Below are 24,694 nucleotides of genomic sequence, written 5' to 3'. Positions count from 1 at the left end.
TGAGAAATACTAATAAAGCAAAAAAGAACATCTACTAGTTGGTCGACATAATGACAACTCTCTAGCAATTGAATTTAATTTCATACATGCACATATCTAATTTAATGTCATACACGAACATATCTAATTTAACGTCATACATGAATAAACATATAATATAAAATGATAACCAATAATGTCATATACATTAACAAACACATAATATATTATGATAACCAATAATGTCATATATGAACAAACATATCATATATTAACCAATAATGTCATACATCAAACATGTCATACATCAAATATAGAATGTCATATGTGCATCAAATGTGTATCGAATATGTCTCTCAGATGCCTATATATATACATGGGGAAGGAAACAAGTCTCTAAATATATGTATCAAATATCTCAACTACATCTTTTCCTTCCCACAAGGGGAAGGAAGTAAGTCTCTCGACGTCCTCTGCCGTCGTGTGGAGGGAGATAGTGGAGATGATGGGGCCCTCCTAACACACTCACTTGACCTCTTGTTGAGGGTCTTCTCCAGGTCCAACTGATACAAAGAAAGTAGATATGAATCAATATTTATTATACATTGAAATCAAATATATGTACTCACAAAATTAATTATTTTCTTACCGCCAACAAATAGTCACTCTGTAAGTCCACCTTAAATGCTCATGGATGATCAAGTGTGACAAGACCCTACAAAAATTTAATAAATATAATCACTTATAAATAACATTAGAAATTTTGAGATTAACTATTAAAAACAACAACTAAAACGAAGAAAATTCTTTCATACCTCTGTCAGTGGCTGTGAGCTAGCCACAGTTGCGGCCACTCCACTATCAACAGACTGTCGCAGATGAGGAGGTGTGTCCAACATCATGAGCTGCATGTCATACAATACATGTTATATCTAACATGAAACATGGAATAAATATAATCAAATGAATTAAATTAACATGAAACAACTGTACCTGTGTGAAGCTCATATGATGTCTCTGCTCTGCGTCTGTGGTAAAGGTTGAGGGTCTTGTGGAGAACTGATGCACATGCATATTTTTTTTGGTCAATCCTTAATATGATTACGTAATAAATATATGTATTAATTAAAATGATTAAATTGATACATACCTCAGGACTTGTCGAAGGGACAAAAACTGGGCCTAGAGGATCGCTGCTAGGCTCAAGAACACTTTAACCCTAAATTTTGAACAATGTCAATAAATCCTAATTAATTAATCATTCACTATACATATGAAATGTGATCAAATTAGTAATTTACCTGTGTGTCAATGCCAAATGTCTAGTTCAGGAACTGATCGGTGAGAAGCCCATCATCTGCACCATCTCCGACATGAGTGCCAAATGTGCATAGGGATCCGAATGAAGTTCACATGTGATCACGACGTATAGAAGGCTCCCCCTCAACTAATGGGTTCATGGAATGGATGAGGGTCTGCGTCAAAGCATTAATGGTCCCTAGTGTGCTGGCCTCTACATGTTCCTTCACAACTGAAGGAATAATCACATGCTCACGTTGTGGATGGACCACGGCTGCCCTAACTACATTAGGGTCATGATGTGCTCTTGGCCTCTCAAATGATGACCCCCCACCTCTACCCTGGGAGTCTAACATATCAAAATAATTGGGGATCTCCCCAAGGACAAACTCACAATATAATTTCTTCAAAAAATACATGGGGACCTTGTGATTGTTGCAAGGAGGGGCATCAAAAACCATCTACCATCTATCCCAAAAATTATTTCTAATAGAATCATGTATGCACTAATGGATGGGGAATTGTTTAGTACCCTCTCTAACAGTATTTTGCTCACCGGGTTTTCTAAATAATGCACATATACTACCTTTTGGTATTTCCTTTTTTCTAACATCTTCATATGACAATTTATTTGCATAAAATCTTTTTTGTTCATCCCTCTTAGCCCGCCAAATATCTAACTGACCACTAACTGAGGCTATCTGAGTGTTAATGGATTCGAGGGATGATTCCAATTGAGCCCTCATTGGATTGGTTTGTCCGAATTCTTTCAACCGAGCAATGATTCCTTCTAATTCAGTTTTGCCTCTCTCTATTTCATTTGTTAGATTTTCTTGTGTACCTGGTGGAGGTCTTGCAATTGGTTCGGATTGTGGAATTTGTTCTTCTTCTTGAGGAGGGTTTTGGTTTTGGGGTTCTTGAGGGTTTTGATGTTCTTGTGGATTTTTCTGCTGATTATGAACATTTCCTGATAAAAAATCAATTAAAATTCAAATAAATAAACAAATCTAAATGAAATTTGTAAAAAACCTACAAAAGAATATAAAAAACTTACAAAACAATATGAAAAATATATCAAACAATGCAAAGTTAGGTTTATATCACTTATGGCATCGTCGTGGGTGCGCTTGTGGTCTTGGATTTCATCGATGAGGAGGCATTTTCGCAAATGGTGAAAAAATGTTGAGTCTTCAACTCGCGTACGCGCTGCTCGCTGTAGGAGTAGAAGAAAATGTTGATGAAAATGATGGGCTGTGGGTTTGCAGCCCATCATATATACTTTTTATTTTTAAAAAGCGCGTATGCACTATAGCACGCACATGCAATAGTGCGTACGTGCTTTTTAAAATAGGAAAAAAAAATTTCCTTGTCACCTTTTTGGCACCACAACTTGGTGCATATGCCCTTATGTAGGGATTTAGGACATGACAGATAGATTTGGGTCCATGGAATATGTAGGGAAGACCAACACTATTGCTTTGGGTAGTGTTGGTCCTATAGTAGTGTTGGTCCTACTAGTTGTCCTCTGGATGGTGGTCAGAAGCTAGTAGATGGGAACCCAAGTGGATGGAAGAATGCGCTTATGGGTTCCTTAATGGTTAATGTCCCTATGAAGGATCCCATAATTGCCCATGGCATAGATGGTCCTATGATCTCCCTCCCTAATAGCTTGGTGGAAAGTGTGACCTTTGGCCTCAAAATTTGTGTTGTAGGCAGATTCATTTCCTTTAGACCCATAAACGAGATGGTTCATAAATGGGTGAATCATAAATGGAAAGTTAGGGGTAGTGTGGGAATTTTTGCTATGCCTAGTGGCCTCTTCTATTTCAAAATCATGATAGAGGAGGCTATCAATCTCATACTTTTAGGGACCTGGTATTATGGGAAACATTGTCTTGCCTTAACTAAGTGGTATCCAGGCTTTGATACTAGTGCAGAGTTAAATAAGCTAGCTCCAATCTAGGTTAGATTACCTAAATTGCCCCTTGAATTTTGGGATGAGAAGATCCTAAGGTGGGTGGGGAACTCTTTTGGTCATTTTGTCATAGTGGACAAAGTGACTATGAAAAAATCATGACTAGTTTATGCCATATTCTGTGTGAATGTAGCCTTGAATTGAGCAATCCTAACTGTGGTTACTCTAAAGACCAATTGGGGTGAGAAAGTCCAACCCATTGAATATGTAAATGCGGGCCTATTCTATCAAAAATGTGGTCAATTTGGACACCTTATGGTTGATTGTAAGGTCCAAATACAAAAGGATAAAAAAAAGGAGGGCTCCCCAGGTATTGTTATGGAATTTGTGGGAGAACTGTCGAAAGTCCCAAGATTGGAGGAGGGAATTACTGAAACATACATTATGAAGGATACCCTAGAGCTATCCACCCTAGATAAAGGACCAACAGAGCATATTGATACCAGGGAGGGGGAAGCTTTAGAGGATAAGAAGAAATTGAAAGAATACCCTTTTAGATAGGAGTTGGAGGAACTATTGAGTTCACGCATGGGGGGAGTTAAGGAAGGAGATTTGTTGGAAGAAGGAAAAATAGTAGTTTTCCACCCCCTTCCTTGTTCCCTAGCAAAACAAGTAAGTAAGAACCTACAGGAACTTATGGCCACAGAATGTGACACCCAGGACAGGGTTTGTACCCCCCTAAGGATGGTTAAAACTTCCCCAGTGGAGATTGCAGCTAGAGTAATGAAAAGCATTGACAAGGCTGAAAAGGAGCTTAGCCCCACCTCACCATAGGAGGGGGATAATGGGGAATGGGAGGTTTAAAAAAAGAAGAGAAGGGGGTAAAAAATCTAGATATGGGGGCATCTAGGATAGCTAGAAGACTATCTAGCAGAGCAACTAGGACAAAAACAAGCAGCAAGGGATGTGGCTAGTGGTAAGCAACTTACATTGGAGACCATAACTAGAGGTAAGAAATGAAATTCCTCTCTTGGAGTTTAAAGGAGTTAAATAATCCCTAGAAGCAATATGCTCTAAAACAATGCATATATCAGGAAAAAGTTGATTCTGTGTTAATACAAAAAACTAAGATGTCTAGTGCTAATTTTGATAAAATTGTTAGCCATGTTTGGCTGGGTGCTACTTATATGCATATGGAAGCGGAAGGAGCCTCACAGGCTATTGCTATGCTATGGAACCCATATTCCATGATGGGAGTTGAGGTTTGGAAGGACAACTTTTTCTATAATAACTGATTTCCAAACTAGTATTTAACATTGGGGGCTCATCAATATTTATGCTTCTAATAGCAAGGTAGGGAGAAAGGAAACATATGATAAGCTGGTCAAGATTTTAGAAACAATGAAGGATAAACAAGTAATGTGTATGGGAAACTTTAATACCCTCCTTTACCATTCAAAGAAATTAGGAGGTAATAGGGACTTCCCTAAAAGCTTGTAAGATCTTAATGATTTTATGAGCAAGATGGACTTTACTGATGTGGAACTAAGAGGGAATCCATTTACTTGGACCAATAATAGAAAGGGGAGAGACCTTATCCAGGTTTGAGTTGATAGGTTAATGGTGACAGGGAACTAGAATCGAATTGGCAATTCCCTTCTGGAGAACCTCACTAGAACTGCTTCTGATCATTCCCCCTTAATCTTTCTATGGGAGGATGGTTTTAAAAATGGGTCACATTTTAGATATGAAAAAATATGGTAATCTCACCTAGAATTTAAAGACACAGTTTAGGAATGGTGGAATATAAGGATAGACAGTACTACAATGTATAGACTGACCCAAAAACTTGATAACATAAGGAGAAATGTTAAGGGCTGGGCTAAGAGCTCCTTTGGATTCTTGTTTAAAGTCAAAGGTGAAGTGGAGGAAAAAATGAAAAAACTCCAAGGGGAGATTGATGAAGGAATTAACCTAAAAAGTGCTACTCAGGAAGAAGAGGAATATAGAAAAAGGTGGAAGGATATTATTTTGAGGGAGGAAATTTTTTAGAAACAAAGATCAAGAATCCAATGGTTAACTGAGGGTGATAAAAGCACTACATTTTTCCATGGGTCAACCTCTAACCATAAAAGAAGAAACACAATCAGCAAGTTGGAAGGTGAAGAGGGAAGGATTTATATGGATCGAGAGGAGAAGGGAAGACATGCAGTGGAATACTTTAGCATGGCTTACATTAAGGACAATAAAGTAGGAACTCTGGTGATCAAAAGAAGCTTGATTAATACGATCTTGTAGGTGGTAGGCGTGTTGGAAAACCATCACATTCTAGGAAACATCACAAAGGAAGAGGTGAAATGTGTGGTATTTTCTATGAAAGCATATAGGGCCCCTAGTCTGGATAGTTTCCCTGCAGCTTTCTTCCAACATTTCTAGGAGGTGGATAAATCTAAACTGGTTTGGGCTACTAGAGATTTTTTTCAAACTGGGAAGATGCTAAAAGGATCAATACGACTTTTATTGCTTTAGTCCCTAAAACTCTGACACCTTTGAGCCTTTTGGATTTTAGACCTATAAGCCTATGTAACATTGTTTATAGGATGTTTGATAAAGTCCTAGTTAATATAATAAAGCCTTTTTTGGAAAAAATTATTGGTGCTCCACAGAAAGGATTTGTTTTGAGGAAAAAAATCCTAGATGCGGTGATAACCAGACATGAGATCATTCGTTCAATGGAAAAAAATAAAAGACCTAGAATGGCCTTCAAACTAGATATCTCCAAGGTCTATGATAAGGTTAAGTGGTATTTTCTATATGATGTGCTTGAAAGGGTGGAGTTTAATGACAAGGTACCAAATTTGATTAAGATGATGGTTGGCTCAGTTCAGTACTCTGTTCTTCTAAATGGTTCCCCCTAGGGAAATTTTGGAGCACAGAAAAGTCTACGATAGGGTGACCCACTTTCTCCCTACCTTTTCATTATGGTTGCTAAGGTCTTAGGGAGGTCTTTCTCTAAACTAGTCAATATAGGTTGTGTCAAAGGGGTGAAGCCTACTACTACTGCGGATACTAAAGTCTTGCAACATTTTGTAGATGACACATTCATTTTCAAAGAATCTTCAGTTATCAAGGCTGAAGCTTGGAAGACTATTCTTTGCAATTATGAAGAGATCTTAGGTTAGCAAGTTAATTAGAACAAGAGTAAGATCCATTTCTTTAATACTAATGCTTCATTACAAAGTAGGATTAAGAACATTTTGGGTTGTCAGTCTACCAACCTCCTAGATACTTATCTTGGCCTATTGCTAACTACTAAAGAGGTGACTAATGACTTCTAGAATACTATAGTGGAAAGAATTTGGAAGAAACTTACAAGCTAGAAAGGGAAAATTTTAAGCAATGTTGGCAAATTACAATTGCTCTCGGCAGCACTACAGGGTATTCCTACTTACTTCCTATCCCTATTCAAAATCAACCAAAATATGGCTAACAAGATTGAGAGCATACGAAGTAATTTTCTTTGGTCAGGAAAAGAGGAGAAAAATAAATTGAGCTTGGTCAACAGGGAAGAGGTTTGCAAGCCATAGGAGAGAGGGGGGTTGGGAGTAAGAAGAATTTCTGACCTTAATAAGGCCCTCCTTATGAAGATTGGCTGGAGATGGTAGAAGATAATACAGATTGGGGTAGTATTTTGAAAGCTAAATATCTGTTAAATTCCCCTTTCAATTGGAATCTCTTCAATAATGGTCTTCTAGGAGGCTCCAAAATCTAGATGAATATTGTTAATACTAGAGGATTATTGAGGGAAGGGACAAGGTGGATAGTGGGGAATGGTCATAGCATCAGATTCTGGAAAGACAATTGGATGGGAGGGAAACTGCTGGTTTTTAGTAAATTTAAAAGACTAATGGGCTTACTAAAGGAAGACATGGGAAGGAAGGTGGAGGACTATATTGATTAGGCGAGGAAGTGGAGGAAATTATATAAAGATACTTACTCCCAGGAGGATATTCAACTTCTCAAGGAGTTGGAAGAGCTGATAAGAGCACAAAGACCCCCAATTCTGATCCACAAGGATGCAAGAGTTTGGGACTTAACTTCATGTGGTAAATTTATAGTCAAATCAACTTACAAGAACCTCTATCCACCATCATGGAGTAATGTATGGATTAATAAACTTCTCCCTAAAATTAATTTCTTTTGGTGGATGGTTCAACATGGTAAAATTTTAACTATAAACAATTTGAAAAGAAGGAGTTTTTATATAACAAACCGATGCTATCTCCACAAGGAAAAGGAGGAGAGTATTTCTCACCTATTCCTTGAGTGCTAGTATGCATTAAGGTTATGGGCTATGGTGTGGGAGACATTTAGTCTAAATTGGGTTATGAAAGATAAATTATGTCAATTCATGAAGAACTAGTGCTACCCCTTCTACCACCCAAAATTGGTCTTTCTATGGAAAATTGTTCCGCCATATATTTGTTGGCATATATGGAAAGAAAGAAATAACATAATATTTTGGGAGGAGGAAAAACCAGTGGAGGTGGTTTTTGAAATAATGGAGAAATTGCTGAGGGAAAATATCAAGGTTGCCAAATGTAAGATACCAAAGGAAGAACGAGGTAGGCAAGAAGGGCAATTTGCTGAAAGATGGGGTATTCATGAGGATTTTTATCTTTTTGATAACTCAAAAATGTTAAGGAGACAAAAAATGAGATCAAAACTACTTACCCTTACACAATTCAAACTAAATTTCAATGCTACCGCTAGAGGAGGTATAGGAGCAGCGAGTGGAGTGCTGCAGGATGAGAATGGTGATGTGCTACTATTCTATGCTAGGAAGGTGTGGAATGGAAGTAATAATTTGGTTGAGGCAATGGCTTTGCTTTTCAAGCTTTAGTTAATTAGAAAAATGCAACTTAAGGAAATAAACATAGAGGGGGACTCTAAATTAATTATTGATTTGGTTAATGGAGTGTCCCAATTGGGGTGGAATATGTGTACTCTCATTATGGACATTGGGCATATTTTAGAAGGGATGGAAAGTGTCCAGCTGTAACACATCTACAGGGAAGGAAATAGGGTGGATGATGCGGTAACTACCATGGGGTTTAAATTAATGGTAGTCACGTGCTGCAAAAATATGGAAAATCTAAACAGGGATATTAAGTCCTTGGTATGGAAGGAAAGAGAGGAGAGTATCATTTAATTAAGGCTATTAAATTTAATATTGGGGCCAAATTTGGCAATCTTTTCCTTGGAGAATCGAAGCGCGCTAAATTTAATAAAGGTTTTAGGGAAATAAGGAGAAGACGTGGCCATACTAATGGAAAAATAAATGAATGCAATTTAAGAAGAGTGTCATTTCACCATTATGGTAACACATTGCAAAATTCAAATTACTTCCCTTTTGAAAATATGAAGGATATCATTGTTCAGATTGTCAAAGATTTTCGGGGTGTTAAAATTATGATGATAAACAAATGTGATTCCCATAATGAATTCACAAGGGATTTTGAAGTTTATCGAGCATGGGCTTGTACAACCTTTTTGGTCATAGTTGAGAGACTCAGGGATGATAGTATTCATGATGTTTTTGCAGACAAGGAGGTTCAGATGCGAATCACTGAGTTGGGGGAACTGGAAATTGGCGGGGAAGATATGGGTGGAGATTTGAATAAGCTGGAGCCCACAAAAATTGAGAACTTCAAAGACAAGATGGCTACCTTGTTTCTTTTAAAAGAGGGGGGTTTTCTACCTTACATGTAGTTGATGGTGAGGTATGACGAGAATTATGCCCTCCAGTTCGTCAATCGGTGGAATGACCACAAGGAAACCATTAATGGAATCACATTTCAAGTTAATGAGGAAGTAATTGCCATGGCTACTAGTCTTTCAATGAAGGGGGAAAAAATGGAGAAAGGTCACTAAAACTTTTGACGAGGCTAGTATGAGTAGTTTTTTTGTGGAGAATGAGGAATTGGTGCACTATAGAGGAGGATTTAAGAGGGATAGGTTGCCAGCTCCATGGGATGATGTTTGCTTGGTTCTCATGAAATAACTCACACTGGAGGGTAGTTTTGGTGTTTACTACTACTACCATTTTCCCTTATTGAAGCATTTTAGAAATAGGGATTTTATTTCTATCCCATTTTTTTTGCTACATTCTCTAGAGGATATGGTCATTAATGTTACATAAAAGAGGAATAAGGGGCTTAACTTCACCATTATCCACCAAGGCCTAATCTTTCGCCTATACCAATTCCATCTTGCCCTTTTCCCCCTTAGGGTGGTGGTGGTTGATAACCAGCACCACCGGAAATATTCACACCTGAGTACCAATGCCAGTACCAAAATTCATACCCCGTGACCCCCCTAGTTGTGAAAATAAGAAAATGAAGAAACCTGATATGACTGTGGAACAAAAGGGCAATAAAAAAATTAAAGTGGAAAAACCTATGGAGGTCGAAGAGGAGGGCTCAGAGGAGGAGGCAGGCAGAAAGGGTAGGAGGAGATCAGGAAGACTTGCCCAATCTCAAGCATGATGCAAGAAAAAATCTAATAGATTCAGGGTTGAGGAGATGGAAGAGGAGAGCTCAGAAAATAATGAAGAGGAGAGGGAGGAGGAGGATAACTCTAATTCCAAGAGAGAAAAAGGGAAGGAGGAGGTTGAAAAAAGTGTTAACTCTAAGGACAATTGTGTTGATAATGCCCAGATGTCTGCGAAAAATACTCAGCTGCCGGTTGGAAATGCTGTTACCACAGAGACTACCCATGTGTTGGCCAGCTTCGCCTTACAACCCATTAATTTTTGTGAAGATAGTAGTACAAAGTGGATTCCTCCCCCATTACCATTTCCTCCCCGATTGAGGAAAAATCTAAAGTTTTAACTAACCCAAAGGTTTTGTAGGTTGATAACCAAGTGGAAAAATCTAAAAAAGAAGCGAAAAAGGTAGGAATGGAAAATAAGGAGGAGACTAAGGAGCAATTGGAGGGGTATGCCAAATTGGGAAAGCAAGTTAAAATTTTAGAAGAAGGGTTCACCACCTTCTCTAAATTTTCTCTAAAGGTCACTCACGCTACTGCAACCATCCTCCAACTACTAGGACATGAGAAAGAAGAAGCAGGAATGGACATGGAGGATCATAAGCTTCTTTTTAAATTCCTTGCTGATGATTGGACTCAGGTTCTTCTAGCTGGGAAGGGAAAGGAAAAAACTGAGAATTAAGTTTGTTAGTTTTAAGGGATCCTTGGATCCAAGTTGTTTTATGTTAATTTATTAGTACTTGTTTTGCTGGTATCCAACTGTTGCTCAGACTTGGGTTGGCCTAGTTGTGCCAATAGTTTTTATGATGAACTTAAGTAGTATAGCAAACATTATAGACCTCTACTATAGTTTAGTTGTTTCTATTCATAGTAGTATGTTGGTTAGTTACTTGCATAGTATTTTTGTGGCTAAATTGAACTTTAGTATGTTTTTACTTTAGTAGTGTTCATTGTTGGTCTCTACTGGTGATGTGCTGGTTACCAGCATTTTGGTTGTAAGGGCCGATCCCCTTGTTTTTGGTTTCTTTTTATTTCAAAAACATATCACTATATAATTTTTTTTTTACATATTCATTATATAAGTGTTTCTTTACATATTCTAATTTTAACTTTTGCATAAATGCTGTACACAAATTTAATGAAAGGATACATCATACATATGGAGGCGAGTTCTTTAAAAAACCCTATATGGAGATAAGTTATTCTTAGTCAATATTGGTAGGTTGAGTTGACCTTTTTTAATATTTATAATATTAGTAACTCTTTTATTAAAATCTCAAAAATGGTCGTGAGACTTTACAGTCTCGGATGATAAAAAGCTTAGGGTTCTTGTGTGGGTCGAGTTCCCAGGTTTACCCTTGCCATGCTAGCCTTTCATTGAGTCCATTTCCAAAGCCCATGGTAAAGTTGTCACCAAGGAGCTTGAGAAAAATTTAAATGCTTTCCTGCAACGATGTGTTTGCGTCGAGGTGGATCTTTCTAAGGATCTTAAGGATTCTATGGAAATTCAGATTGGGTCTCAAACCTTCTCCCAAAAGGTGCTTTACTTGAATATCCCCAAGACCTGTCATAGGTGCTAGTCCATGGAGCATAAGATCAAGGATTGCCCTCCGACTATGCCTAGGGTGAAGCCCATGCCTAAAGAAGCACCTGCCAAATAGGCCGAAGGGAAAAAAGAAGAATGGGTTACTGTTGGGCGTAAGGGCAAGGCTCCCTCGAATCCCTTGCCCCACAAGCAATCCTATGCTATGGTCACCGTGGTTCCTTCTATCCCTATAGGAGCATCAATTCCAGTCAGTGTAGGGATGCAAGCAACAGACAAAGGAACTACTCCCGAAGGTTCATAGGTTTCAAACCCTGCTAGCTCGCAAGGGAGTAAGGCAACTGCTAGGGTCTCTACCTTGGTTGGGGTGTGTACTCCTCTTGCTGCTTCTTCCATAGCACCACTAACAATGCGGCATTCTCACAATCCTCTTGGATGTGCGGAGATACCAGTGGTGAAACGTTAGGCTATAAGTCCAGAGGGTTTTTCGTCTGACTTCAACCATGTTTCTACCTTCTTGTATAATAGCTACTTCTCTCTTGAGGACAAATATGATATAGAAGAGTTCTCATGAACTTCCTATCATGGAATGTTCGAGGTCTCACAAACCTCCCCAGAAAGTACTATGTTTGGGATGTCTGTTATAGACTTGGTAATTTAGATTTTCTCTATCTACAAGAGGTTAAAATTTCTAGTTTCATGCTTTCTTCGACATGCCACATAATTTGGTAGGATGGCATGATGTTTTCTTCATAGCAAGAAGCTGGCCGAGGTGGTGTATTTGCTCTCCTATCAGGGTATGTGTAGGATAATGGTGTGCCAAAAAGTGGCAATCTAAAAAATCTATAGTTCTAAAATATCTCAAACAATTTCAAAATCTATTCCAAATTTTTTCCCACCCACCTTGATACTAAATGAAAACAAATAATATCTTTATAAGGTGTACTATATCTTTTGATACGAAACCTATATGGTCAACTTTAAAAAATCCTTAAAATGTGCTTTTGGCCTATTTTTATGTGATTTTTACTTCAAACATCTAGTTGATGACTTTTTTTTCACCAAAATTTGATGAAATGAAAAGGGTTTCTTAAGAATGTTCTTATCTTTCCATAAATGTAAGGTTTTTCAAATTAAGAGTTTAGTAAGTAATTATTATCTATTTTCTAATGAAGTTACATATAAAATGTTGACTGACACACTACCTAAAAAACAACTATAATTTTCAAATGGTACAATATTTTTTAAATCCAAAAGATGTGTCACATTCTATGTTTCTTTTGCTATAAGGGAAAAAAATGAAAATTTGAATTTTGTAGAGTTTTGAATCAGTTAAGGTGTTAAAAAATGAGAGTTTTTTTATTCCAAAAATACTAAAGTCAAAAATTAATTAATTATTGTTTATTTGAAATAAAAATACCCAAAAATATGTGTCACATCTAGGCATGAGACTACTACTTATATCTATAATATTATGAAAAATAATTATCATTTGATTTTGATCAAGGTGGTCAAACATATGTCTACTTCTTATTTTTGTTCTAAAATTTTTGTAATATTACATTAAAATTCAAAATTTTGACCAATCAATTTTTATTTTTTTGAAATAAGTCCTAGTAATATAGAAACTAGATTAATTTTGCTAGAGATTCTTTTCTCTCAACTTTTTGATATAAAGTTAATAACAAGTATAAAATTGCACATCAAGTTAATATAACTCTGATTTTCTAATTTTTTATTGCCACTTAAGAGCATAGTTTGGTTGACCATGATCCTGTACATACCCATCACCTCACCTTCATTCTGCTGTTATTTCGCAAGATTCTGACTCCAAGCATAGAATTATTTGGCTTTTACTTTCCATTAACAATCATTCTTTTGGAGTCATTAATGTTTATGCTTCCAATGATGCTATGGAAAGATCCCAGATGTGGCCCTGGCTGGCAGACAACTTGCCTCCAGCTACTTAGGTCATGTGTGAGGAATCTAACATGGTTGAAGTGGCCTCTAACAAAGATGGCATTCTACCTTTTCCTTGGATAGTTGGGGAAAGACAAGCCTAGTATTACATGCACAATAAATTGGGCTTTTTTGATCCCAATACCAACTGCCACCAAGATAGTGGGGTTTGGCACACTTGGTCCAACTTTTGAGCTGGCTCATACCACATATTAAAATGCGTCAATCATGCTATGATCATTGCTCAATATTTTCTCTCTTTTTTTGAGGATCAAGATCTACCTATCATTCCCTTGCTAGATGTAACATTATCTAACCACTATCCCATTTATTTTTTCATTTCTTGGTAAACAACTATCGTAAAGGTGGCCAATTCTCAGTTCTTCCTCAACATGTCTGTGTTGATGCACGATTCCACCATTTCACACATCCTATGTGTCTGGAACTTGGAGCCACATCCACATTCTCAAAGGGGATGGATTCAATGGTGGAATGATGCCATTACCAAAATGACTCGATTCCTGTACATTTATGGGTGACAATTGGCTATGTTCTAAAAATGGTCATATGAAGCCAACATGCTTGCCCTCAAAAAAGCCTCAGAGGCCCTCACCCTAAATCCTTTTGATGTGGACTTACAAATTTAGTTTTCCAACCTTCACCATGAAAAAAAAATTGCTGATAATTATGTTTCTTAGGGAGACCAAATCAAAGCCCATCTGCATTGGTTGGAGGTTGGCAACAAAGCCTCAAAGCAGTTTTTTAGGCTCTTCATGCCTGTCATACAAATGTTGAAATTAAAAAGATCAAACAAGGAAATGCTGTTTGGTCTAGCCTCATTGCCATCCTACAATTATTTTTTCATCACTATGAGAACATGTTTGCTTCGCAAGGAAATTTGGTTGCTCAGGAGGAAGCTCTTAGAAGGTGTATTTCTGTTACTCCAAACTTCCTAGTAGTTGAGCAACATGCTTTTTGTGAGCAATTTCTTTCCCTCCAAGACCTTAAAGAGGTAGTATAATCCATGGAAGATGACAAGTCCCCTAGGTGTGATGGGTTTCCTTGTGAATTCTACAAACACCTCTGGGAGCATATAGGTCTTGATCTACACAAAGTTTATCTTGAAGCCTATCATTCTAAAAGCTTAGGAGCTATTATAAACAAAAGAAATACCAAATTCATACCTAAAGGTAGTGATCTAGAGGACATATGCAATTGGAGACCCATTACCCTTCTAAATGTATCTTATAAGATTATTGCCAAGGTGCTCTCTCTCAAAATCAAGCACATGTTGCCCTTAATTGTGCAGCCAGAGAAAATTGGATTCATCAAGTCTGGATATATTCTTGACAACATCATTATTGTTTGGGAGGGAATGGAATGGGCTTACAAGTCCAATCTGAAGGCTATCTTTTTAAAGATAGATTTTTCTAAAGCCTATGATTGCATTGAATGGCCCTTCATCTTGGCTATGCTCCAGGCTTTGGGTTTTGGCCCCAATTTACTTTAGTTCATGGAGATGCTCTTTGGAGATGCTAATTCTTGCATTACCATCAACAATTTGCAATCTAAGGCTTTTGGACATTATTGTTCCATTAGGAAAGGTTGTTCGCTAGCTCAGACTGCACTTTATGTCCTTTTTGTGGAAGGTTTTGTCTATTTACTTGCCCATTCTATGTCCTCAAGACTGGTTTGTGGGATTTCCTTTCCTGAATCATCCTCCCAATTAGTTAATGGGCACTTTTCTGATGATTCTTTTCTTACTCTTTTAGAGGATGAAGAAAACATCAATAATGCTTTAAGTTGCATGGACACCTTTTGTCAAGCATCTAATTCTGCCATTCAATGGCATAAAACACTCTACTTCTGTTAGTTATTTTTACTAGCTCCACCTTGGCTTAGCTAGTTTGAGTCGAAATGGGTTGCTCACGAGGAAATATTTTTTTTCTTGGCATTCCTTTTGCATTCCAGGCATCGCCTATGGAACTTTAGAATGTTGTGCTAGCCAAGATTAGCAAAAAGCTTGACTACTGGATCACAAAACTGCTCTCCCTCAATGGAAAATTCTAGATTTTCTCAAAGATTCTAGCAGCCACTCATGTGTATTATGCCTCCTACTAGGTTCCATCCAAAGCTTCTTACATGAAGCTAGAAGGATTTCTTAGGGATTTTCTCTAGGCCTCTGGTTTTGATCACCATGGCTTCCATAGAGTGGCCTGGGAGTTTTGTTGTCTCCCAAAAGAGTTTGGTCATCTTGGCCTACTTTCCACCCAGAAACAAGGCCTTGCTCTTTGTGCAAAATGGATTATTAGGGCTATTTCAAGAGATGAAGCTTTGAAGATTCTGGTTCGGCACTACATTTCTTCTAGCTTTCCTATCAATAGGTCTTCTTGGAAGGGGATTGGTTTCCAAACCCTTCTCATCATGCATGAGCCTATGGTAATTTAGGGCTCATTTGTCATCAAGAGCATCTGGAAAGCCTGGGAGGCTATTAAGTCCTGGCTTCGATGGGCTGGAGATGAATTTGGCAATGGCCTCTCCTTGAACAAGTAGAACATTTGGTGGTCTCCCCTATTTTCCATTCAGGGTACTCCCCTCACCAAGACTTAAGGGGCCAATGCACTGCATTTTTTTAAACATGGCATCAGAACTCCTAAGGACCTCTTTTCAAGGGTCACCATGAGTTTTAGGACCTAGGAAGATATGCAAGTATAGTACCACCTTATCCATTTAGACAGACAGACTTTTGACCTTCTACTTTCTTCCATCCATGTTCACTTAATTCATAAAGTAGGGATTCAATTTATTCGCCCTTGGTGGCTTGATTGGAAGTGGTATCGTGCAACTCCTTTTTCTAATTGCAAGCCAAGTTTAGGCTACAAATGGCTTTCACCTCATCTTTTGATGGTGGATACCTTAACCATAGATGGCATTTGCAATCTTCTCTCTCTCAATGGATAAAATGATTTGATACCATATGGAATGCTATAAGTGAATCCAAGATTGCACATTTTGCTTGGTTCCTAGCCTTCCAAGGTCTTCCCCTAGGGTCTTAGCTCAAACACATTGGGGTTCTTGATCCTAGATGCCCCTTCTATGGACAACCAAAGTCTTTCTTGCATATTTTTTGGTTTTGTAAGCATGCTCAAAATTATTGGCACTAGATTCATATTTTTTTAAGCCATTCAGACCTGAATCTTTTTCTTGGCATGTGATATTACTGGGTGACTCTCCCAAATTTCCTTAAAAGTTTTCCTAGATTTGGTATACCTTCAAGCTAGAGATTCTATTTTCTCTATGGAAGGATAGGAATGTTGTTCTTTGCACATACAATTTTTTGGATGTTAACATTTCTATGTACACTAAGGCATGCATTTTTAATAATGTAATTATGTAGATTTAGGTGCAAGCTAACAAAGTTTCACTCAAAGTAGCTCACCTACCGGAGCTACTAAATCATTGGGGCAATGCTCCTTGCACTATTTCCATAGAGTTCCTCCTGATACCTTAGCGAAGACCTCAATGTCTCGTGCCACCATCCTTGGCACCACTCCTCTAGCCACTACTCACACACCCTATGCTCCTAGGCTTCCCACCACCACTCTCCTAGTGGTGGTGATGGTAGATGGAGGCACCACTTAGCTTCCCCACCACATGGTGGTTCTAGTTGGTCCTCGACTCCTCCTCCTAGTTCTCATCATGTGCATTCTAGGAAGTGGCCTCGCTTGGACTTGGTGATCTCTCCTCTCTGGCCAAAGGTTAAAGATGCAAAGGTTGCTACTGTTACTATTGTTGCTAAAGATGGTTAGACTGTTCCCAACCCACCCCCTAATCCTAAAGATGATTGGGGTTTTCAAGACAAAGATGATCCACCACCCTCGGCTGGCACTGCTTTGGCAGCCTGAGGTTGCCTTATCTGGTTTTTTTGATAAATAGTTTTTGTTTCTAGTTGTGGCTATGTTTTTAGTCCGGCTCTGGCCATGTGAACTCATTTGTGGGGTGATCTTGTATCCCCCAACCCCTTTTTTGTGAATTGTAATCTAAGCATATTTTATTAATAGAAAAGGACACTATTCATTAAAAAAAAATCTCAAAAGGCATGGTTGTATGTTCAACCTTAGGTACAACTAGATCTATGTGCCCATAACTCGGAATAATTTTTTATATAGGCATCTTCCCTATCAGGAAAAAAAATTGATGGTAGAATAAATTTATATATATCTTATTTTCAGTCAAACTAAAAAATGCGTTAACATTTCAAAGGTGACCTCATTAGTGAAAATAGTAAGCCTGTTAATGATGTTCCTTAAAGTAAGATTCTAAGTAAGACTTTTCTATAGTAAATTATATAATCTATTTCAAATAATAATTTCTATTAATATTTTAGTATGATTATCTGCAATATATTTATTTAAAATATTAAGATGTATATTTTATTATTTTAAAAGATGTGTTGAAAAAGCCAAATATATTCCAAAATATATTATGTGTTGAAAAACCCAAATAAACCTACTATTACAAAATGTTAAGCTAACAAATTGCTTTGACTTAGATGCAAGAGCCTTTTCCAATTGTAGCAATGCGTATCTTTCATGCCTTCACATTGCACACTCTGTTACCATGCCTATGCTTTGTGTTCACATTTTCCCTTGATTTTGTCCTCTCATCCACCTTAAGACTCGATATATATATTTGTGTCTGCATTCATTATAATATAGCTATAGTCATGGACATAACAATTTCTCTAATGTCCTTTACCTTGGGAGGAGCTACCACAGCCATAATTATTATAGTGGCAATAGTTATAGTAAAACACAATGGAGAAAATAGGACGCATCTTCCTCTAGACCCTAGAGCTCTTCATGTAATTGGACACTTTCATCTTCTCATAGACAAAACCAAGCCAATTCATCATATTCTAGTTCACTTTTAGCACTATATGGACCTATTATGCATCTGAAATTTTGTAGCTAGCCTATTTTAGTGATAAGTTCTTTAGATTTAGCTAAAGAATGCTTCACAGTAAATGACAAGTCTTTTGCATCTCGCCCTAGGCTTGCACAAGGTCAGCATTTGAGCTACAATTATTCTATATTGAATTGGGCTCCTTATGGCCCCTACTAGAGAACTGCTAGAAAGATATGTGTGTTTGAGCTTGTCTCTTCCAAATGAATTCAATCATTTGGACCCAAGAGAATGCAAGAAATCAAGAAATTTTTATACTCTTTGTTTCAGTAGGCACAGTTGGAGGGTTTTGTAAACATGAGAAGTATTCTTTCAATATTGACCTTAGTATGATTATAGATGAGAGGTATTTTTGAGAGGAATCAAGGATTTTGGAAGATGTAGTGACCCATCTAATTGAAGAATCATTTATGCTTCATGGAGGAATTGATATTGTGGATTTTATTCCCTGGTTGAAGAGGCTTAATTTGCAAGGGAATAATAAGGCTATGAAGAGGGTATCTGAGAGATTAGATTTGTATATGCAGAGGATTGTGGAGAAGCACAGAGAGAAAAAATTAAAAGATGGGGTAGAGATGGAAGACTTTGTTGATGTACTCATCTCTCAAGCAGAAGATAACGGTGAAGCAATTCCTGATAAAGATGCATTTATCAAGGCAACTGCTATCGTAAGTGCTTCTTACTTTGACAGTTTTTTCATGTGTTTGATTTATAAGTTTTTATGTGTCTCGTGGAGATCAAGATGGTACCAAGCACTAGGATTGTCTGGACTTAGCTATTGAACTTATATTAGGACTCACATAAGGTGCACCTGATTATTCACTCAAAATACGAAACTTATTTTGTGTTGAAATGTGACTAGCTTGATAAGTAGGAGATATTTTTCATAGAAGTAAAATTATGATATTTCTATCAGCAATCAACTATAATGCTCAAGTCAAACTGATTGATTCTATTGATCCATGTTTCATGAATAAATGACTCACAAGAACCCATCTCTTCTAAGAATGGAGTAGTACTGGGAGGGTAAGCTCAATGAAGGTCCAATACTTCATAGTTCTCTTCTACGAGCTAAATTTAGTTGTTCTCTTTATACCCATTCTCATTAGAGATAGGTTCTTGTGAAACATTACTCATCAAATATAAATGAATAGATTTGAGTTGAAAACCATATAGATGGATTTTGATAACAATATCATTAAATTTTATATGATTAATTTGACCTTTTGATGTATGCTTAGTTTGGTTTTGTTTTGCCAAGATTTTTAGTTCATGTACTAGCTCTTCAACTTGCATAGATATTCATCATACACCATATTTTGACATTCCTCTACATGCTTTGGCTTTTTTTCCAAGGTTTTTAGTTCATGTTTTAGCTCTTCACCTTGCAAAGATATTTGAGCATTCCTCTATATGCTTAGTTTGGCATTTTTTCCCCAAAATTTCTAGCGCATATACTAGCTCTTCAACTTGTATAGATATTTGTCATAAATGATATTTGAAGATTGAACGGTAACAAAATGCATGATTGATTGATTTCCTGAATAGCGGTTAAATTTATAAGTGTCCATACATTTATGCATTTTTTGGGTTGGAACACCATGAACTTTGTTTCCTAACTGGAATTTGTCATCCTCTTAAGTTTTTTTTCTAGCATTGACAAATACTTTGATCCAAAAACCTCAAGTCTTAAATTTTAGCAATGAAAAATACTTTGATTTATAGAAATTTTGATTTAGAGAAGGGATTAAGGGATAACCTTGCACTAATTTAGTAAAAGATCTCCTTGAACCAATGTATTAATCCTCTCTCTCAATATCAATTTCCCTTGGATAAAGATATAATATCATAAAGCCTTTAGCTTTCTTCAATCATCGAGTGATTAGAATATGAAAAGTACTAGATAACAGTGTGGACAAGAAAAATGTTAGCATTTAGAAACACATAGGTTTTTTTCTTTCATTCGTACCCAAAAGAACACTTGAAGAGTAAATATGTTGCAAGAAAGTTTTGGTTTTATCTCTCTTTTTCCTGTTATTAATATTTTTGGCATTGCAAATTATTTTTAGTGTAGGGAGTGATACATCTTCAGTTGCCCTGGAGTGTGCATTATCATTGTTATTACAACATCTAGATGTAATGAGGAAGGCACAAGAGGAGCTCAATTCTAATGTTGGATAGAGCAGATTGGTAGAGGAATCAAATATAGCCCAGTTAACATATCTTCAAGCAATAGTGAAAGAGACCTTGTGCCTTCATCCATTAGGGGCTTTGTTAATGTCACACAATTTTAGTGAGGCTTCCCAAGTGGGAGGCTATCATATTCCTCAAGGAACAATGCTGATGGTAAATGCATGGGCAATTCATAGAGATCTGAAAGTGTGGAATAAACCTGTAGATTTTATACTAGAATGTTTTATGGAGAAAGGCATAGAGATGTATAGCACAAACATGAGTGGGAGTGAGTTTGAGATTCTTCCATTTGGAGTAGGGAGAAGAGGGTGTCCTAGTACTACCTTGGCAATATGCTCAGTGCAAACAACTCTTGCAATTCTATTACAGAGGTTTGAATGGTTTTTTCTAGATGGAAGAGTGATTGACATGAGTGAAGGAGTTGGCTTGAAAATGCCAAGGATAGTGCCTTTGGAGGTTATCATCAAGCCCCACCTTTCCCATCATTTATATAAAATATAGATATAGTATTGGTGATTGATTCTATCTACATGTGATTGCATGATTTATGTTTCCAACTCTATGCTAAGTCTGTTTCTTTCCATAATTTATGGATATGTAGTTGTTTAACTTCAGCTGTAATGGTACATAACCTAGTCTCATTTCATAGTTATTCATCATGATTTCTTAAATGAAATGGTAGTTAAGATTGTATATATCAATGGATATGAACGCAAATTATCAATCAATCAATGAGAAAGAGATTTTTTTGTTTTAGCAGTTCTGTTTACTCTGTCCATTTTTTATCTACACTTTGGCTTCATTCTTTTAGCAGATTCTTAATTTATTTTTCAACTTTAGGTTGCAAAATCTTACATGGTATTAGAGTGTAGGGAGCTCAAAGAAGAAGTATCTAGGGTATTTATCAGAGCTTGTTTAGAATGGAATTTTTAATGTGCATTTTTTTTTGTAATCACAAACTGAGATAAAGTTCCATTTTGGGGGGAGATCAATGATGTCTAGTATTTATTTTCATCATTCTTTTGTCAAGCTAACATTAGAGAATTATTTTTCTTGGAAAAAGGGGATAGAGAATCATTGCCTGGAGCAAGATCTATTACCCTATCTCCTTAGACACATTTAGCCCAACAATTATGAATAGAAAATTGCATGCCTTAATTGTAATGATATTGTCTATGGACTAATATGTCTTACTATTTATGAGGATATTTTATATCATATAGAGCACACTATGTGCCCTTTCATTGATTGGACCATCATCTGATAATTGTATGGAGACAATGATTCTTCATCTGAAAGTGATGATTTCTTGGACAACCAAGCTTCTATGGGTGATACTAAGATTTCAGTTGCCTCATCTATGGATAATCAGTTTATTGATGACTATGGTGCTTCTATTGTTTCTTTAGAGATTAGAGTTGCTCTATCGAAAGCTTTCAATGTTTCTTTGCAACAGGATCATATGTGTCTTTTAGATTCAATTCATTGGGATAGATTTCTACCAAACATATCATTTTTGTTTGAAGAATCCCTCATTTCAAATCTAGATGATAGAATTGATTTTATTCATCTTCTCTTCAATAAAGGTGAATCTTTTTTAATTGTGAGGGAGCCTCATGACCCTCTTCTTCCTTCTCTACATAGTCATTCTTCATAGATTGATAGGAGTTTGGATACATTTACACAACATTCTGAGGAGATCTATTTGCCTTTTGAGGTGAAAAGTGTCTTTTGATTATGTTCTACAACAATTTCTAAAATATTATAGCCATTTAAAGATCTATACAAAGACCATGAAGCAGTTGTCAGAAGAATCATACATCTTGAGATTTCTTCCTACATATTCCTTTTAGGATTAGGGAGAATTCATTCATACAACTTCAGTTATGTTTCCTCCTAAAGGGAAGAATGTTGTTCAAAGATCATGGATCACCTTCTACACATAGTGTCGAGCATCTAACATTCACTACACACCTTAGAGGGATCTATCTTCTGTTCCATTTCACTTTCTCAAAGATTTTCTTAGGGTGAAAGAAATTGTAGTATGGTAGTTTTAATGCTTATTAACATATAGTTTGAGGGGGGCTTTTATTTCTTACTGAGCTTTCCTTCTTTCCTCTTTATTTTTCATAGATTTTTTTTTCTCCTTCGTTAGAATTAAGGGGGGGTGTTGGTGACTAATTCTATCTACATGCGATTGCATGATTTATGTTTCCAACACTACACTAAGTCTATTTCTTTTCGTAATTTATGAATAGGTAGCTGTTTAACTTCAACTTTAACTTCTTGATGGTCTATGTGTGACTTGGGTTGTTTGCCCTCTTGTTGGGAACATTAATGTGTCCCTCTAGTTAGTCAGGTGGTTTTCCATAGTTGTTTAAGATTCTCATTGATATATCTTTCTTGTCCCATTGTATAAGGTTTTAGACCCTTTCAAAACCTGTTTTTACTTAATCAAAACATTAGCTTTAACAATGAATGATTACCCACATGTGTAACTCTCTATTGAGAACAACTTATCAAACCTAATCTCATTTCATAGTTATTCACCATGATTTCTTAAATGAAATGGTAGTTAAGATTGTATATATCAATGCATATGAATGTAAATTATCAATCAATCAATGAGAAAGAGATTTTTTTTAGTAGCTCCATTTACTCTATCTTTTTTTTGATTTGCAATTTGGCTTCTTTATTTTAGTAGATTCTTAATTTATTTTGTAGCTTTAGGCTACAAAATCTTATATATAGATCAGAACAGTTGAACTCATCCTATGTTTGTTTATTATCTTTCATATTATACAAATAGGAGTTTATTTACTTTAGCTTAATGATAATGATTTAAATACCTCCAATGTTTTAGATTCATAAGATAGGCAGAAAATTATGTCTTAATATTTTCCAACAATGACATTTATGAACCTTACTAATACATCCTTAGTTATTGGTGAAATTGAATGAATAGAATCTTACTGAGTTAAAAAAAAAAATCAATGTTTTAGATGACAAAAATCTACAGAAAATTGTATCTTAATATTTTCATACAAAACAAATTTACCGCTCTGCAATGGCTGTACAACTTACCACCCAACTTTGAATTTGAATTTGAATTTTGAATGATGGAGGGCCCTACACCTCTGGATCTTCCATCTTTCCTGGACCTACAACTCATGCTTGCAGTGTGTAGGGACTTGGAGGACATGTTGGATGGTTGTGGGTCCATAGGGGTTGATGGGAAGATTGCTGACATAGTTGCATTGGAGAATGGAGGCCCTGCTGGTTGTCCTCTAGAGAATGGTCAAATGTGGGTAGATAGAACCCTAACATGTTGGAAGTATGTGCTTGTGGACTCCTCGATGGTCCCTGCAGAAGATCCAAAGATTACCCATGGCCAAGATGGTCTGGTGATCTCCCTCCCTAATAGTTTTGTGGATAATGTGACATTTGGCCTCAAACTTTGTGTTGTGGCAGATTTATAGCATTTAGACCCACTATAGAGATGGTGTAGAGATGGATGAGTTAGAAATGGAAGGTCAAGGGTAGTGTTGGTGATTTTGTAATGCCTATTTGCCTCTTTTGTTTTAAGTTTACCATGGAGGAAGATATTAACCTCATTCTCTCTAGTACTTGGTATTATGGGAAACACTATCTTGCCCTAAAAAAATGGCATCTAGGCTTTGATGCTAGTGTAGAGTTGAAAAAAATTTCCCTATTCTAGGTTAGATTACCTAGACTGCCCCTTGAATTTTGGGATGATAATATCCTAAGGTGGGTGGACAATTCTTTTGGTCATTTTATCATGGCAGACAAGTTGACTATGCAAAAAAAACAACTGGTTTACGCAAGGTTCTGTGTGAATGTCACCTTGAATTGAGCACTCCCTATGGTGGTTACTCTAAAGGCCAAATGGGGAGAGAAAGTATAGCCTATAGAATATGAGAATGCGGGCCTGTTCTACCAAAAAATGTAGTAAGTTTGGACACCTTATTGTGGATTGCAAGGCCCAAATGTGGAAGGACAACTAGAATGAGGATTCTCCAGGAATTGTTATGGAAAGATTGGGGGAATCTTCAGATGCCTCTAAGAGGGTGGTAGAGTTCACTGATATTCATACTTTGGAGACTCCCTTAGTGATTTCTACACTAGACAAAAATAAGGTCCTAGGGGAAGGGGAAGCTATGGAGGATAACATGAAAATGGATGAATACCCCTTTAGAAGGGACTTAAAGAAACTATTGAGTCCACCCAAGGGGGGACTAAGGAAGGTGAGTGGTTGGAGGAAGGAAAAATAG

At 36.8% G+C, this 24,694-nt stretch overlaps 1 pseudogene; it reads left to right on the top strand.

Annotated features, from left to right (window-relative positions):
• Positions 1-17,970: 17,970 nt before the first annotated feature.
• On the top strand, positions 17,971-20,903 carry LOC149528461 (xanthotoxin 5-hydroxylase CYP82C4-like; annotated as a pseudogene).
• The last annotated feature ends 3,791 nt before the right edge of the window (positions 20,904-24,694 follow it).

This window comes from Cupressus sempervirens, chromosome 11 (genome assembly GCF_028749045.1).
Source record: "Cupressus sempervirens isolate cs-2001-9-10 chromosome 11, ASM2874904v1, whole genome shotgun sequence".
NCBI classification, from domain to species: domain Eukaryota; kingdom Viridiplantae; phylum Streptophyta; class Pinopsida; order Cupressales; family Cupressaceae; genus Cupressus; species Cupressus sempervirens.
The sequence above is the reverse complement of the archived record's forward strand: the minus strand, read 5'-3'. Positions and strand labels throughout refer to the sequence as shown.